The sequence below is a fragment of the Amia ocellicauda genome, chromosome 23, assembly GCF_036373705.1.
Source record: "Amia ocellicauda isolate fAmiCal2 chromosome 23, fAmiCal2.hap1, whole genome shotgun sequence".
In the NCBI taxonomy this organism is placed as follows: domain Eukaryota; kingdom Metazoa; phylum Chordata; class Actinopteri; order Amiiformes; family Amiidae; genus Amia; species Amia ocellicauda.
The window spans coordinates 8,157,545-8,173,491 of record NC_089872.1 but is presented as its reverse complement, the minus strand read 5'-3'; the positions used below and the strand labels follow the sequence as shown (position 1 = coordinate 8,173,491).

General features: G+C 36.9%; 1 protein-coding gene across 1 annotated transcript in view; it reads left to right on the top strand.

Annotated features, from left to right (window-relative positions):
• Positions 1-15,217: 15,217 nt before the first annotated feature.
• rgs17 (regulator of G protein signaling 17) overlaps positions 15,218-15,947 on the top strand; it is a 29,298-nt gene continuing 28,568 nt past the window's right edge. The window contains exon 1 of the mRNA XM_066697285.1: positions 15,218-15,378. The gene's annotated coding sequence lies outside the window, so the exon portion shown is untranslated. The remainder of the gene's footprint in view (positions 15,379-15,947) is intronic.

Genomic DNA, 15,947 nt, shown 5'->3' with positions numbered 1-15,947 from the left:
GCAATCAAGGTATTCTGTTACAGCTGTCTGCTCTCTTCTAACAATAAATGTGCATTAGCAATCAGAAGAATTTAAATGTGAAACGTGACAGTTTTGTTAATGGGAAGGAATGCTTTCGGCATTGGGATCGCATACTGTTCTTGCATCGGATGGAGCTGTGGGGCAGGGAAGAAGCAGGAATTCAGGCGAAAACTTCATTGTAATGAAAGATGGCATGACAGCCTTGCAGAAATCAAATCCATTTCCTTTCAATAAGAGGGGGGAGTCTGTTGCTGCCCATTTAAATACCAGGCACTCACAGAACTCCTCATAAGGACGTCTAATTAACTAGCCAGGCTAAAATGACAGTCAATTATCCAATTTAACCTGACCACATTTCCACTTGGCTGTGAAACAATTATGAAGGGCCTATTTCCTGTGAATCACATCTTTTCTGGCTTCGGCTTAAATAGGCTTGCCAGAATTCAGTTCAAACTGCTAATCACTGCTGTGAATTAGAATATATTTTTATTTTCTCTTCTCTATAAAACCATGCTTATTTTATGAGGTGAAAAGACTCTTTTTGTTTTCCAAAATGTCCTTTGTATGATTTACATTTGCACCGGTTCTACAGCGCACTGAGCATGCTGGGAAGCAACACAAAGAGTGATCCAAGAGTGCAAATTATGATAACAATTTCATGGCCTACAGAGCAGTAACTGCCTTTGTTATGTCCTGTAAGAAAGAGTAAATAGCACCAGGTGAGAATATTGACAGGAAACCTCATTATTCAGATGAGTTTACAAAAAAAACTAATTAAATCTAATCGAACACACAGCACTGCACCGGCATTATTTAAACACATTTGAAGAGTACACAAATGGCCCACGATGCAGACAATTTGTGACCTATAATACACTTGATCTAATAACATGTTCAAATTAGCCTGTTGAAAAATTAAACCCAGTGAAAACTTGGGGAATTAAAAACGCAGACTTGATGACAGAATAAGACGATTAAAGATAACTGATTGAGACTCGTAAAAGCAGGAGTAATAAATCAACTGAAACCCATCCACTCGAGGTGACCAGTTTTAAGAGGTAAATAGGTAAAAAGGCAGTAATCCAATAAATATATGCTAAACGTTAATGAAGGTGCAACCCTTACAAATGTGCTTTTCTCTGTCTTCAACAACACAGTAAAGGGAAGGGAGGCTAGGGACTGTTTGACTCAATTTCTCAATTTCAAGTTCAGGGAAATGGATATATATGGTACTCAATGCAACAAAAAACAAAACAAAACAACGTGACTCATTTTATTTGAATTTTCATTTTATTTTTTGAAGGCTGATAGATTAGCGTGATCAAGTTGAATTACAGTAGGTCAACCAAAAATTAGAGGAGAGGGCATTTTAATGAGATTGAAAAAAGCATTAATCAACTACATAAACCATGAGGGCTGACAGGTGTGACAGGTACCGTTTATGATCTTATACACTGCTTAATCAAATGAAGGGAATATGGAAAGCCCCAGGATAAACATCACGGCTGAGTGCTCACTATAGACTGAAAACACGAACAACATGCAGGTCTGGAGATAGAGACCTTACGTGAACCAGATGAGGCAAGCAGGAGCATGAAACATTTACCCTCAGCTCTCATGAGAATTTTAAGAATCCTTTGAAGACAAGAGAAAGTGTCGACTACACTGTCAGGTCTAAAGATAGAGGAGAGCAACACTAAGTACACAATTGCTGTTGTCGTGATGTTACGAATGGTAAAATAAAACAGCACGCCTTGGGATTGCACTGGAACAATATCCACAGGGCAACAGAGTAGTAAAAAAAACAACATTCAGATTTCATCCTGTCACGAAAACACAATACATCAAAGAAGGCTTGTTTACACAAACACAATAAACAGAAGCATGGTCCTCCGGGCAATATTTCATCCATTTCACGGAGAAGATAAACTCTTTAGATAATCTGACTTTAGACTCAAAGCTAGAGTCGTGACATTACTCAAACAAACTTGGGCCGCATCCAGTTGTACGTTACAGCTTGTGGGGCTAGATTTACCACCTGTCACAGTCCTTTGAGTGCTCAGAGGGTGTAAATGTGTAAACTTAGCATTAAACCTTTGCTGATTTGTTACACGATGATAGTATTATTCTAGAAATTTCAAACAATGCACAGCAATGCTTTAACACTTTCAAATCTAGCTCAAAGGAATTAAAAAATGGAACATTTCAAGGGTTATTTCTTGGCTTGTGTTTGTTTACATCTGAGAAAGATGTGATTGTAAAAGCTGTGAACCCTTCTGTAAGTGACTACTAGGTCTTTACAGATCTCGCTTTCAGTGTTTGTGTGAGCAGACAGGTCTCGTTTAAAGCAGATGGGAATTGGTTAAAAACGTGTTAATTACTTGCTGAAATGTCTTGATTCCTCTTCAGTTTCAGCCTACACACTTTGTCAGAGCAAATCAGTGCTAATGAGCATCTCCCGAGGATATCAAATAGCTTCCTTCTGAAGATGGAGAAGTATGCTTACATTAGGAAGCATAAATCATATTCCTTTCCGTGAAGATGTGAGAGCATTTATTTTGCTTTGCAGAAACAGAACAATGTAATCCTATTATAAGACTGCAACCTGAAGTGTTGGCCTATACTTTGTGTGTGTGGGGGGGGGTGCATGCAATGAGTGAGTTTGTTGGATGCTTTCCTTCTATGATTTGTTGGTCTGATAAATGTATTTTTTAAAGCATAAGGCATCATTTAAAACTATTTTAAAGGTTAATAAACAATTCTCCTTTCTTTTATTTAGATAACATTTACGGCATTTCCTCTATTCTTCCTAAGTTTATTTAGTTAATATTTAGCAAAAGCAAATCATGTCATTTCAAATCATGGCTGTTTTGAGATCTAACTCAATCACAGTTGCCACCGATTGCCAGCAGCAGTATAATTCAAAAAAGCAGAGCCTGTGTGAAACATTACTTTAGGGAAAACATTTTGTGTGAAGTGTGGCACATTCGTTTGAAGGGGGACTTAATTGGAAAGCGTGAAAGCATTACAGCAAATGACAGTTTGAGAATTCACAAATATATCCTTGCTGTTTTATTCCAGATGTTTTGCTCCTATGCAATGCTTTCTTTGTGGATTTGTTAATTCGTTTAGCATTTTTGGTTTGCAGTCTCCATTATTTACCCCATTCACACTGAAATTGAAGGTCTGTGTGAAAGGGTTTATGTCAGCATTTTCGACACCAGCAATTTTGCACCTCGGGACCTAGTCTAAATGACAGGATTTTTCCGGCAATGGGTGAATGGAGCAGGAAAACCAATGCCTGCATATGAGGCTTCACGTCCTTGCATTGTCGATTCAGTACATCGTTTTCATGTTTTGACTTCAACACAATCACGCTTGCCATCTTTGACCAAGAACTTGTGACATAATGAAGAACAGACCGGGTCACTAAAAATCTTGAAAAAAAGGTTGAAAATAATGTAGTCACAGCAATTTTGAGTGTTATTGATTAACCAAAAGGTTGGTGACGTATGTCACACAGATGTCCGAAGTTATACCAATAAATCATGCAAAGTATAATATCTCTACAGGCAAACGTGCTAGACTGCATTAGTGTACACTCATGGTATTTTTTTTTTCAGTTATTTAATGGCAGTAATGTCAAACTTTAAAACATTTAAAATAAAATAAGTTGTTTTGAGCAATCAATCAATCACAGATCTGCACACTCAGACTTTTGGTAGGTATAGATATACAAACAATGTAATGTAATTTTTTTTCTCATTTATTTTAGTTGATTTATCTTTGTAGCAGTATATGTCAAGATCCCACACAATGCCTCTCATCAAGTGACAATGAACCGAGAGCCGAGTTTCTTATGGGTTTATTGGTTCAAAGGATCTGTGAGCGCTGGGTCCAGTGACCACACCGCAAAAACACACAACCATAAAACCTGATGACCTGGTCATAGCACTAATACACACCTAGATTGCCATATCATTTGCATTTCCCTCCCGACTATTTATTCTGGCAGTGAGTCCCAATCGAACCGCCTCCATGGTTAGAACCAATAACCCAGTAAACACAATGGAAGGAACCTGGCAAAACAGGGAAATTATCTAACTTTTACAAACACGTCCAGAATATGGTCTGTGTCTCCTCTCTCTCGAGTCCACAGGCTTCTATAGCGTCTCGTTCCCATGCCCACAGCGCTCTTGCCATCAATTTTCTGTGTTGAAGGGTGCATGCCTGCATTTTGCCGGATTTCAAAACCAGTGTGAATGGGGTGCAACAGAAGGAAAGCTGGCAAACGTTGCCTGCATTTTACTGGCATTTCAGTTTGAATGGTGCTATAGTTCAAAGCAATGCAAAAGTCTATGGCTTGTCTGTAAATACTCTGCATGGACAAGATGTGTAGGCATAACAGCTATGGCCTTGACTGGTTTCAACTACATTAGGTCTAGTACATTTGTAAGAACCACTTATGACTATAGAATTATAGAATATAAATGTATGGAATGTCAATCTGGATGTACTATTGTATTAATTTCAGTAGTGAGTTTATTGATTGTTCAGATATATGATTTAAGAGTACCAGATTCTGAAAAATCAAGGCCTACCCATTGTTGGATTTGATGGCAACTCTTTGACCCCCTGTAAGTTGATGCAGTGGAATCTGGTAATGTCATAATCATTACAGTTATACAGCAGTCTTTGTTTCTCATATAGTGGAATATGAATGCATGTTGTTTGAGTGAAAAGGCATAAAAAGTCAGACATCATTGAATCTTCAGCTGAATTATGGTTTGGTGGGGGAGCCCAGAAGCCCAAATTTGGAAGTCTATTGATAATGTTTTGAAGTGAACTTGCTGCACCTTTAGTGCAGATATTTTCATATAACATATTTATGCATATAAATTCCCTTCATGGGGTGCAGTTATTGAATTGATAGTGATTTGAGATAGGTTCATTGCCCAAATGCCTATTTGCTCATCAAGGTTTATGATTTAGAACTCCATAATATTATGGACTATGCAAGCTGTTTGGAATAAAAGATGCAGAAAGCTCATCACCGATATCACAATAAACATTTTATGCATCTGGTAATACATGTTCAAAGCAAACTATTTAGTCTCTGCCTCCCTAACCCTCATATTAGAAATTTCAATTGTATCCTTGAGGATTAACATATATAGAGAGAGTGCATATTAAACTGGGAGAGCTGTCTCCAATATTAAAGCGGTTTCCCTTTAATACTTAATGAAATGCCTTTTGTAAAAGCTATTGAACGTCTGAATATTTAACAGGAACCCCAACTGAAATGATTCAGATGAGGAGACAGAAGCTTCATTATATAACAAAACACTTGTGAGAATCAACCTTTCTACATGTCAGAAATCAAACTTCAGCTGTCATACAAAACCTTACATAACAATGAGACACATTTCCATAAATCTAAAGACAACTCTTCAAAATGAAAAAAAAGGGAAGCACAAAGGTTTGAATACAAAGATTAATCGATCCTACATTGTATTCAATGTATATCTTTGTTCAAATCTCAGGTCACAACCCTCTCCTGGATAGATAGGGCAGTCTACAGCCCAAGTGTTAGCCTAAGGGAAGTCTTAATTAAAAAATCTCCTAGGAGTGATTTGTGTTTGCTTGAATTATTCCTTGCGACATCCTTTTAATGTTTCTTAGAACCAGGCTTAATTGCTAAAAGTATTCAGGAGGGAGAGACTTGTCGACATCTGGATTTTTATTAAACTTTTCTGCTCTATATTTACTTTTAAATGCACATGTAACAATGGGGGAGGGGGGGAGCAGTTCTTGTAACAGCTTTCTTGCTGGTAAGGGTGTATTTGCTTTCAATCCCATGATTCCCTGAGAAAGGGTTCTGACCTGCAGAAAGTAAAATGGAAGCAGTAGTCCAGTCCAGTGTCCAGGGGGTTAGCTAGTGCAGATTGCCAACTTCACATCAGCATGCACTCTGCTGTGTTAATAGTTACCTCTCAAAACTGCTCACCTTAAGATTTAGTCAAGCTTCCTGTCAGTTTTTCTTAGCTAGGAACTTGAATTGGATTTCAGTGAGGCACATCGCAGGGAAGTTCCAACTAAACACGCCTCCTGGCTCCACGTTCGGATGTTGTACTCGATCTAAATAATGCAATTAAGGTGGCATCAAATCTATGTCGTTGCACAGTGCCAAATAAATCTCAACCCACATGAGTAGGCTATAATCTGGTATGTCGAGAATTAATGCTGACAATAGCCTTCAAATTGCATTTCAGAGGTGTTCAAATGGTAGTGTGCTAAATCTGCATCAGTGCAAACTTATGGTCAGGTGTGTGGGATCACTTTGATTTGATTGCTTCTGGATGGGTGTTTCATGAGATACAATCTAATGGGAAATACAGTTAAACTATATTCAAAGTCTAACTGAGGCTGCCTATTGCAGTGACGGAGGCTCCAAGTTCTTTCCAAGTACATTAGCTATGCTGGTGTTGCACAGCAAGAGCTACACACTTTTATGGCCAAAACTGGTCCAAATCTGCATGTGACAGCAATATACCAAACACTCCACAAATCTGGCCTGTATGGTACTCAAGAAAGCCCATCTTGAATCCTGTTTGAAGTATGCCAAAAACAAACACTCAGGAGATTCTGTAGCCATGTGCCAAATGGATTGCTTTGGCCTAAATGCAAAGCTTTATGTTGGCGCAAACTAGTTTTCTCAAAAAGAAAACTAAAATATTGCCAAATCCAGGTGTCCAAAGTTGGTCCCAACAGACTCACAGCTGCAATTGCTGTAATTAACAGTGTGGAGTACGGTGTGTACATAAGTGGAAAAAATCCTCATTTAAATGCATGAAACTCTGAGGCATTGACGCATTAAAATGTGAAAAAAGTTTAAGGGGGTGTTAACTCTCTGAAGTAGTATATTATGCATATTCATCACTCTATGTGCCACGTACCTGCAGTATATAGTTCGACCAAACAGGATGAGGTCAATGTGTGAATTGACTTAAAACCTCAGATTTTGGCAACAAGTGTGTAAGACAATATATTTACAAGACATCAGCAGGCTATTTGAGGTTGGAGACTCAATATCCTGTTACTTGCCAGCCTTCACAGTACCTTTGGTTATGATCATGGGTACAGCTTGTATAGCAATAACAATAATTATTATTACATTTCTTAGCAGATGCCCTTATCCAGGGCGACTGACAATAGTTACATCACATTATGTTTCATACAATTTCCTATTTATCCTGCTGGGGTTTTACTGGAGCAATCTGGGTAAAGTGCTTTGCTCAAGGGAACGACAGCAGTGTCTCCCACCTGGGATTAATAACAATTATAATGACAAAATATCTTAGTATAAGTGTATTACATTTTTGTATTTATCATTTAGTTAATATAGAAGAAATGTCAGTTATAGAGTAAGTACGAAGGGATTATTTATACAACATAGAATCGTACTATTATGATGTGCATTTAAAAAAATAATATTCTATTATAGCCTCTGTCAAGTATTATTGTAGGACTATAAAAATATTTCTTCTAGAACTGTTTTGTTTTTTTTAATTGCTGCTCCTGTTGTAGTTGCTTTGTTTGTTTGTATTTCAGTGTCAAAATACAGTAATTGTTGATGGTTTTGGGGAAGTGTTTTGGTGAACCAGACTAAGGTTTAAATTGAAGGTTGTTTTCACCCCTATTAATCAAAATGAAACCTTTAGATCATATCTCTACAACCTCATTTACATCCAACTCACCTGTTAATGACTTTCTTAGCCTCTGAAATTGTGGATGTGGTTGAAAGTGTTATGAACATGTGCAATTGAGTTAATTGGATCGTAATTGGTCAAGCAATAATTAGTCTTCATAGTCAACAGGGATGAATACAGGTATTCAGAAAATCTCAGAAAAGTCTGACAACCTTAAAGAAACATGCATTGTGGGTTTAAATCCTCCCAAAGCATGGCTGCTAACATGTCTAGTAACCGCCCCATTTCTGAAAATATTCCTTCACACCATAATGTGTGATTTTGGTAACTTTCTTCATATAACATTCTGTGTCTTATACCACAGGGCTCCCAGTACTTGTTTGCAAATTGGCCAGAAGCCAGCTGTGGATGTCAGCACACTATTAACCTTTTCAATGCAAATTATGAGAGGGCTTGTAATTTCTGCCTCTGAAGCCTTGTCACTTCTTCTCCTTTTAAAGCAAAGGTCGCAGCTGTCAGATCTACACAAATACATTGCTTAGAAATTAACTGACAACCAATCCGCCATTGTTTTATAGATTTCATGTGTGTGAGTGTGTCTGGGTATTTAAAACGGGCAAAGTTGAGTCATAAAAAGGTGCTTGAGATGGAAATAAACTACTTTCTCCATACCCAGTGGCGAAGCACAATAGTGTAGATTTGCAGCTGGGGACAGGGAAGTGCTGACGGTGTTTAAAACATACTGTGTGCCGAATGAGAAATGCAGAATCTGGGAATCAACTTTACAAATCCATTCACCTTTGCCATTTCAGATAGTTTCAGAGTATTATATATGCAGTGCACTCATATTAAACTGTTTGTTATTTCAGTATCATATTTTGCTTGAAAAGATCACCAAAACCATTTAAAAAGGTGACTCATAATAAAATAAAATGAATAAAATAAAATGAATAAAATAACCCTCCCTTATGTTTGATGGACCTCAGTGTACTGTACACTTAGTTCTGTACTTTGAATTATGTGGAAAAACAAACAGACAACAAACAAACAAACCCATGATGATACTTCATGCAGCGTGGTAATTTAATTTAATTTAATTGCCGCTTTGATAATTCAGAGTTTTTAACATTCAGTCATGTTTTATGGGTTTTTTGTTATTGCTGCGCATTAAAAAGTACTGACTTGTGTTGTGTCTATCACCAAATGGCAGAGTGTAAGGTTTTCAAAACTCCTGGAACAACGTTACACTAATTTATACATGTTGGCAGGGGATTACTGAGAGACCAAAATCATTCAACCTCTTGAGCTGCTATTTAAGGCAAGAAGGAATTTTGATTCTGTTTCCTTGATCAAAATGAAGTTTAGCTTTCAATAAACAGTATTTGTAAATAGGCATTAAAAAAACAACAACATTTGGAAATACAAATAAGGACCAAGATAAAATCAAAGCTGCTATACCAATAAATAATTACAAATCCATTGCTTCTTACTGTGTTGGCACGGAGTTTTAATTGCCAGGCAGGTCAAAGTTCACCTTTAATCTGGGCTTAACAGAACGACAAAGATCCTATTTTTTCAGGCCAAATAGGATTTCACCAATTAGTACGTCTTGACATTGTGCGAACAAAGGAATAAGTTGTTTAACTTCACCTTCCAACGATAGTCTGTCCCCTTGTCGGAAACTCTCACAATGTGTTGCACTAATATAAGATCTGAAACAGAGGAAGCTCAGGGTCTTTTGTGGGTCTGGGTTTGTGTGAAACCATACCTTGGCCATAATAATAATTCAGACTGTGATGTTAGTGACAGAACCAGTACAGTTAATCAATTGCAAAAAAAAAAAAAACAGCAACAAAAATGATTTTCCAAGACTATAAAATACAATAAAATTCCCTCATGATACAGGAGGTTTGTATTACACAGAAAAATGAATTGAAAATAAATGTACAGCCTGCAGCTATAGTGTCTGCTTGGGTCGATGTAAACTGCACAACTTGATCTCTCAGTCTGCTCCTCTGGAAAATACAACTGCCTGGTGGAAATGGTGATTTTTATATATATATTTGTAACACCTGCTCACATTATTTTGAAATTGATCAATCCATATCCTTTTTAGAGTTTCTGCACATATTCAGTTTATTTGTCAGATGTAAAGTCATTCTACTCTGAGCTTCACAGTAAGGATTGTGATTTTGTCCATTTAAAATATATACATATTTCTCATCGCTTCAATTGCCTGTAAATCTTTAATTAACATTGTTCCGCTCTTGTCACGTCTCAATTAAAGCTCTGCTAACACCAGATAAAAAATTGCAGCACAATTTCACTGCTTCATAAAGCAAGGAAATTTAATTTGAAAGCTAGAAGCTAGTCTTGTTACATTCCCATTAGACAGAATATATCTAATACATTTGGGTATTTATGGTTTCATTGCAATTGGAGGATGCAGATCAATGGACTAATCTAAGGAATCAAATGAAAGGCACTCAAAACTATTGAAATCATTGTTCTGTTAATAGCCCCGGTCTAATTGTAGTCATATAAGTGCATTTATTTATTTATTTCGTAACCTTTCATATATTGTTAAGAAGCCAAACTAATAACTAAGATTTATTTTTGTGATCGAAATATACTTTGTGATGGCTTGGCAGTGCTAGATTTCTGTAATGTATTCATATTTTGTTCTGTTTTGGCCCAAGCTGTGCTTTACTGTTTATTTTCGATTACTTGTCTCCTTATTATGCTTTTAGCTGAACTCACTATATTAACCATTAACCTGGTTATAGTTTATCATAGCCAGTTTGTAGGACAAGTAACCATTGCAGGGGTTTCATGCATCATTTAAAACTGGAATATAAACCACAAATACATATGGGTGAATATTAGGAATCATAAGCTGCATATGGGCAGGGGGACTAACATTTTTATGACAGGAGAGGGAGAGAGAGGGGCAGAGCAAGAGAGTGTGTGTGTGTGTGAGAGAGAGAGAGAGAGAGAGAGAGAGAGAGAGAGACTAGGTAATAGGGTTTTAGTGCCTTCTTGTGGTGATAGAAAGAGCAACATAACATAAAGGGGTAAAAGGGTTGTATCAGGACAAGACTTGAGATTGCACAGCTCTCGGTTAACACCATGAGAGGAGTCAGTCTGCCACTGTGACTGTCAGTAGTCCTCCGTACAGCTACTTCTGTGCGTGTTCTTGTGTAGTTTAGTTTAAACCAAAGACACACACCTGGTTGAAAACCTGACATCCTTTTTCTGAACTATTTTAATGAATTACTGGTGATTTTGTGTTGTTGTTAGTTTTACTTGCTATGAAACTGAAATGTTCCTTTTAGATACTTGTCTTACTTGAATGTTTAAAAACATTGGACTAAAACAAATTTAAGACGAATGAAAAGCCTAACAAGGTCTTTGAATGACTCCTTTTAATGGAAATACATGACAACCAAATATATGAGTCCGTACATCAGTTGCACCTGCTATTATTATTATTATTATTATTATTATTATTATTATTATTATTATTATTATTAATTTATTTATTTTTTTGTTTGTTTGTTTATTTATTGGCAGATGCCCTTATCCAGAGCAACTTACAAAATATAAGCGTAATACAAAGTGAAAAAATACTATTAATGATGTAATGGGGGCAGGAAAACTTAAAATCAGATACGTACATATTTGAGTTATAACCAGCAGAAAAAGAGTAAAAGAACAACAAGGAGAAATAATTCAGTCAACCGCACACATTAAAATAAACCATACAAACAATAATGAGCTCAATTATCCAGGCAACCCCTTCCCTTATTGTTGAATTAGAGGATAGATAGCAATGTGATTCTTACAGAACTGTTTTCGGTGCATTTCTTAATTCACTAGATCAATACAACAGCAAGCTCTGCAAAGCCGCAAAATGTAATATTCTTTAAAGGTTGAATTAATCAAATGACTCTTGCAGGCCTCATAATTGAATGTGTTTCGGTGCATTCTGATTCTGACTGGAAATTCAGTCTGAAAGGCACAAAATTACATTCAAAACAAATGCTTTGTTTGGTAAAAATAAAATACAATTAAAATGATAAAGATTGTAGGCGAATTGGATTTTTAGCACCTAATTGATTTACTACCTAATGGACATTTGTTTTCATGTGGTTTAAGCATTTAAATGAGGCATTGTTTGCTTTTCTGTATAAACTGCCTTTATAATGCAGTGCTTTGATTTATGTCCCCCAAAATGTCTCTGCATACTACTTTTTGCTGTTGTTCATATTCCAGATATGATATAATTAATACAATTCTCAAAGTGATTATTAGTCTAATACAATTTCATTTCTGGCATCTGAATAATTAACATTTACTTAACATGAGTTATTTTCATATAATGTATATATTTATAAATGTGTGATATATTGATATGGCATATATTAATTCTTTAGGTCAATGATAAGATCTGAGTATGAAAATCTATGAAAAATAAGCTATACCATACCTTGGCTTATCGCTTTATCCAAATCAGCGTACAATGACCAGAATATACCGCATATAACAAAAACAATTGAAGTCACGGCAACTGAATATTAAAACACAGAGGGGACTTTTGAGTAGGCTGTTGAGTGGTGGTGCAGTCTCGATGTTCAAGGTGAAATAAAGGCGTAATGCAGGAAGTTGGGGGAATAACTTGTCCATCAACAGGTGAGCAGAAAGGACCTGAGGGATGATGGGAAAGACCAGACACAGGAGGACAGAGGTGTTCCTTGTTATCATATAACTGTAATGGCGCTGCTTTGTCACTTGAACTTTCTGTGCTGGAAAATGCATTGGCTTTCTTTGTTGCTCACTTTGGAATTATTGCACTTGCAGTTTGTTTCTCCTCCGTGTTGTAAACGTGTTATCATCGCTGCCAACATGAGGAGGTCTATATCAATGCCAACCGTTAACCAATGCGACAGCAGAGCAGCTGCCTTTCTCAAACAGTGAGATCTTTGCTTGACACATATTTGACTTTTGAACAATAACAGACATCGAACTCCTTCCAAGTACCTCCTAGCGAATCAGAGGCTGTCGATTTCTTTTATCTTCAGGTAAACTGCAACTCACCAAAAATATATAATCTTATACCTCCTCTTCCTTTCCCAAATGACAATCCCATTGCTTGATGGCAGGTTTCAGTTGGGTAGGAGAAATTAGGCACAGAAAATACACTTTCAAGTGCTATGTTTGTGACTGACAAGTGGCAGGTGCAGATCTGAATCCAGGAACTTATCAGTAATCAGCTGAACTAAGTTATTCAAAGGACCAAAGTTGGATAGTATTGTATACCTTTCATATTGACATTGGCCACCAATTCCAGTAGGCAAAAAGATAACAAAATATTAATTAATCATCAATGCTTCTGTTTGCTTTATATTTACTTAACTAAAGTTACTGTAAATTTGTGAGCATCAATAGCTGGAATGAAACAAAGACAGGTGTTGGCAGATTTAGCTTGACAAAAGCATGTTTTTCATTTCATACTATATTGTGGGTTGTCTCAGTTCGCACCTCATTAACCATTTTGGGTGACCATCATTGCTCTCACTTTCCACAGCAACATATGATAGGGAGAACACAAATGTCCCTGTGATGAAGACCTTGAAGACCTGTTTATACAATTCAACATTACATTAATAACAATGATCAAACAAATACAAGTTTGTGTAGAAACCCAAAAAGAAATAACCTGTATAGCTATGGGAGTAAACATGCTGGTTTGTATGTTTCTGTTAAAGTCAATAATTATTGACACAGATTAGCTGTTTGGCTAATGTGAATAATTATGTTTGTGTTGAGTTTGTACGACAAGTACTTTTTTTGGGTTGGTCTGTCTGTTTTGTTTTGTTTGCTTATTTATTTTTTATTTTTACTGATATAAACAACCATAACTCAGTGTCATCTCTGTGGCTACATGAGCAGAATGAATGTGCACAAAAATGTTTACAGCGGGAAAAGTGCCAGCAACACTGCAAGCATGGTGTGTGAAGTTATTGTTGTTTGCTAAAATGTCCAAGAACTCTTCAGAGACTGCGCGGCCCTATGGGTTTAAATATGTCATGAAAACTGTGACATCGTTCTGCAGTCAGCCATATGATTCCATGAAAGACAAAAGCTGTGTCCTGTATAATACATTATTAACATAAGTTACATATTATTTGTACCACATATAATCAACATATACAAATATACTGGTACAGCTTTCTATTGTACACAGCAGCAATCCAGTGTTTAACACAATAAATAAACAACAGTATCTTAAACTAAATTATTATGGTTAATAGGTATGTTCTCACGCTCTGGCTCAAGTCATTTGCTCCATGTTGTTTCCTCAGACATGACCTCAGTTTGTTTTCTATTCAGGTTAATTTAATTACCTACTGCTCTCACCACCACACCAATTCCTCCAGTTCTTGAATGCCATGTCTCTGCAGGCTGTTTCCCATCACTCTCCCACCTTATTCTCACAAGTTAGAAGTTCTTCCTTCAGTTAGAACTGCTATGTAGGAGACATTGAAAACTGCACTATCAATGACCACCTTGCATTGCCTCCTCACAATTCCCCTGTTCAAACCCAACCTGCAGATCCTGTGACCCATCTGGAACTTGTGGTACCTGGGACAACATTTCTTTAATCTTTCATTCTACTACATACTCACTACTCAATTGTATGTTCTGTATTGCTGTATTTAACCTCAGTATGCAACTTCTTGCTGTTTGCTGCTGAATACTATAATTTTTCCATTATCGCCCTGTTAAATGGAACAATCTTGAAAAAAAAGAAAAAAAAAATATATATAATGTTAATAATAAATACATTATAAAATAATAATTATAATATTATGTATACTTTTTATAAGCTTAATGTATAGCAGGGAAATAACATTTTTGGACACCTAGTTAAATTCAGTATATTATTTTAATTAACAAGCTGGGAGCTTCAGCAATGTAAATATTGTGTGTGCTTTTGTGTGTGTATACACATACGCATGCATACATACATACGTGCGTGCGTGCGTACGTGCGTACGTACGTACGGACGTCCATACACATTCATGGGTTTTAAAAGCATTATATATATATTCTCTTTTTTTTTTTTTTATTACCTTTCCACCCAAGCCGACATTAATTATAAATCAGGTTCGGTTTAGTGTTAAATTGCATCTGTTTGATGCAGACAACAGTGGATTTAAAGAGAGGATTATGAATATATTAACGTGCCAGGCTACTGTAATACCTCTGTTAGATCCGGAAAGCTACTTCAACTTTAAGTGACTTGATTATTTTTTCCTTGCTTTCTTCACCACCCTGAGATGCGTCCGTCCTCACCGCACAGCATCCTCCTGTCTCTGTGCAGCACTGCAATCCCCATTTTAAACCTCGTCTCCGCACTCGTCCTGCAGCTTTTGGCAAGCGCTAGCTGACACCGCCAGTGCGCCTGCGCAGTGCGTCTCCGCTGGCTCGGTGCTGAAGTTGGGCGGATGGAAGAAAAACATCTCTGATGGAAATTAAACGGCGGCGTGTAATTACACTGTATGATAAAACAAACAAATCACCAACAACAGCAAAAACACCTTTAAAGTAACAACTGTAGCGGACTGTCATCAAAAATAACGGGGTAAGAGCGAATCTATTTTTCTGTGCATGACATAATATCCCGGTTTTGCTTTCCCGTCGTGTAGGAAATGTTACAACATGCAAAATAAAGTGCTATTTTTTTCCCCCAAAGTGGAAGTAGGAATATGCCACTGTGAATGGGTCTTGAAATCAATATTACGCCTGTCTCTAGTAAAGGGGATCGTCCTGTCATGCCTGCAGTGACTTAGGATGCCTCGGATTTTACAGCCGCAGAAACCAATGCAAAGCACCAAGCTGCGGGAGCTGTGTGAATGCCATCATGACAGGCATTTTAAAATATATGTCTTTTGTATGTACATATGTATTGAGCTGCATGGGAATGTTGACCGGTATGTGCATTTGTATTTTTGTTTTGTTTTACGATAATGATATGCAAGTTGTTAGGTTTTTGAACCGCTTTTGCATGCCGTGTTTTTTGCCTCGGGTTTGAAAAGAACACAAAACGCCCACAATGTATAGAGCCCAGTGCCACTAACAGCTGAACTAATATACATTCATCAGCAAATGCACTGCGGCCTCTTTATTATTAATAATAATCATATTGATTTA